Source organism: Lipotes vexillifer, unplaced genomic scaffold (genome assembly GCF_000442215.2).
Source record: "Lipotes vexillifer unplaced genomic scaffold, Lipotes_vexillifer_v1.1 scaffold374, whole genome shotgun sequence".
Lineage (NCBI taxonomy): Eukaryota > Metazoa > Chordata > Mammalia > Artiodactyla > Lipotidae > Lipotes > Lipotes vexillifer.
This window is the reverse complement of record NW_006774696.1, coordinates 116,176-119,484: the sequence shown is the minus strand read 5'-3', so window position 1 is coordinate 119,484 and position 3,309 is coordinate 116,176.

Sequence of the window (3,309 nt, the reverse complement as noted above, 5' to 3'; positions counted from 1 at the left end):
CCCCCCCCCCCCCCCCCCCCCCCCCCCCCCCCCCCCCGTTCAGTCCCTGCTGATGGGGCAGTTAGTTCTACCATTCCAGAATTTCAGGGGTTATAGGCCTTCGTTCCCATGGTAACAAATCCCACGAGCCTGAACTTCAACTACCTTCTGGAAGTTCTCATCTGAATTTGCAGTGCAAGGAGCTCGAGGGGAAAGCAAGCCGGTGCCGGCGTCTCGTGAACGAGCTACGTGGGCTCAGCACAGCGCACGCCTTGTTCGGCACACAGATGGTGTGCAGGATGTGTGTTAGGTTGGCCTTCCTAGAAAACTATGAAATTAACAAAATGTAAACAAAATGTTAAGAGAGAAGAAAAAGGCTGTTTTTCTAAGAGTATCAATGTGAGGAAATCACTTGCCCCGGAAGAGAATCAGACCACCAGAGAAACTGGTAAGAAGCTGGAGAGGATCTGTGGCCGTTTTTTAACCGACGGGAGAAAGCCGAGCAGAAGGCTGAGGCCTCCCCCGTGGTGAGCGCGGCCCACACAGGTGAGTTGACTGCGGGGCCACTGAGGCTGGGAGCTGAAGGGACCAGGTGCCATTGTCCGCATCAGTCAGGAGGTGCAGCGAGCCGAGCAGGACAATACGAAGGCTTGTCCAGCAAAGACCCAGGGGCCCCATCCAGACCACACACCACAGAGCAGACCACAGCAGAGCCCAGCTCCAGCCATCCTGCAGGCACACAGTGTTCTTTCAGAGCCCTGCGCCTCCCAGTGCCTCATTCAACTTCATAGAACAAGTTGGTGGCTCATTTGGTTTTGTGTGTTTAGAATCTGTGAGAGGATGCAAGTTAGAGTCCCAGTGTTAAGCGAGTTAAGTCAGCCTCGCAGATACAAGCAGTAACTTAATTACACTGGAGGAATAGCTCAGAGCCCAAGAGCACTTGCACATGCATCACATGGTTTTCTTTACCCAAGAGAACAAGCAGGCTGGTTGCTAACTATCCCCTCTAAGTGTCAAAAGCTGTCCTTGACTCCAGAGCAGTCGTGGATTAAATTCCATTTCAGTCTAATATTTAGACTCTAATAGAAGGTGGCACTTTTGGTTTGGTTGGAGACAAATTGCAAGGTTGGGTGACAAACAAGTCAAACCAGTCCATTAACCAAACACAATGCATAAAGGGCACAGAGGCTCCCTTGTGTCTCCACAGACAAAATATGCAGCCCCAAGAGATGAGACTTTTAGATTGTGTTCATAACCCTCTCAACTGGCAGGCCAAGAGGAAAAGATGAAAATTGTTTTTGAAATTTTAGTGTATTATTTCTTTAAGGTAAAACCAATGTAAAACTAAACATTCTTACAATTTTGTGTGTGTGTGTGTGTGTGTGAGAGAGAGAGAGAGAGAGAGAGAGAGAGAGAGAGAGAATTCTTTAAAATCCTAAATACGTTTCATTATTTCTATTCTGCTTGGTCCTCCTGCTTTGATTCAAATTCCAAACTCTCCATATTTTAAGTATCTGCTCTGTGGTCTTTTGTTGAGTTTAGAGCAGAAGCAAGTTAACATCTCCTTGCCTCTCAATAAACATTTTACCTGTTTTGCTATGGGATCGCAGAAACTTAAGTGCTATAACCTATTGGGGAATCCCAAGAGAGCCATTAAGTTAGTTACGATGAAACCTTATGTCACATGACCTACTAGTGCTTCCCGTATCTGATCTTCTGCAGTCAACTGGAGGCTATCAAAGGAGTATTAACCACACTCACAGCACAGTGGACAACTGGGACCCGCCTGGCTCCCCCCTGAGGCTCTGTAATTTGGCAGCTACTGCCCAGGGTAGGAGAAAGACAAGCCTTGGCTCAGGGCCCCAAGTATAGGGAGCAGAGGGAGAGTGGAGGAATTACAGAGAGATTAAGCTAAACAGTGATCTCAGGAATTGGAGAGAGGCAAGCAAGAGTGCGAGGACAGACTTCAACTGTTTGTACATAGGGAATCACAAAATCTTATATTGTTAAGAGAGGATACCTCCCATGATTTGATTTCCAGCTATGCCAAACCAGGGCTCTCATTTATAAAATGACCGGGGTTGGGGCAGGGGGAGAAAATCACTAAGGCTACAAACCAGTGATGTTTTGGAGTGCATCTTACACAGCATTCTACACCAGCAGTCCCCAACCATTTTAGTTCCAGGGACCGGTTTCATGGAAGACAATTTTCCCACGGACCAGGGGAGTGGGGGGATGGTTTCAGGATGATTCAAGCCATTACATGTATTGTGCACTTTATTATTATTACATTGTAACGTATAATGAAATCGTTATACAGCTCACCATAATGCAGAATCAGTGGGAGCCCTGAGCTTGTTTTCACTTGCCATTCACTGATAGGGTTTTGATATGAGCTGTAAGCAATTGATTTATTATGGTGTCTGTGCAGTCAAACCTCTCTGCTAATGATAATCTGTATTTGCAGCCACTCCCCAGCGCTAGCATCTCCACCTCAGCTCCACCTCAGATCATCAGGCATTAGATTCTCATAAGGAGTGGGCAGCCTAGGTCCCTCACATGCGCTGTTCACGGTAGGGTTCACGCTCCAATGAGACTCGAATGCCGCCGCTGGTCTGACAAGGTGGCGCTCAGGCGGTAATGCGAGCGACGGGGAGCGGCTGTAAATAGATGAAGCTTCGCCCACTCGCCTGCCACTCACCTCCTGCTGTGCAGCCCGGTTCCTAACAGGCCACAGACTGGTACCGGTCCGTGGCCCAGGGGTTGGGGACCCCTGCTCTACACTGTCTTCTATCACAATACATCAAAGTGGTGTCAGAAAGTCACGCAGTGAACAGGCTATGACCAAACCATGACTTCATTCTCATCATACACCAGCAACACATAAAACTCAACAGTCTCAGTCTAATGAAAAGAATGTAGATTTTACAAGCTTCTGACTATAAAGCTAGTCAAGAAGAAAAGCTTCGATGGTGGTTTAAAGAATTCAGTATAAACTATTGGGAGGACCACAAATTTAGGTGTGTGACACACCACTGGTATCCCGAGAGATTTGTCATGTAGGATAGTAAGTCCGAGGTGAGGTCGGAAAGTAGCACCTGTATCTGCAGGACACCAACACCATTCACGAACCTCTCAAGGACCACTCGAAAATGAATGCATTTAGAAAACTACTGTTTTATAGTATATGGTGCTTCTGGTCATCACTATGTCCTTCCATCCCCACTACACACACACACACCCCCCACACATACAGCGCAGCCTAACATTATAAGGCCACAGAAAGGTGTACTAGAGAACCAGGATGTTTTTACCCATCGAAGTTTCAGG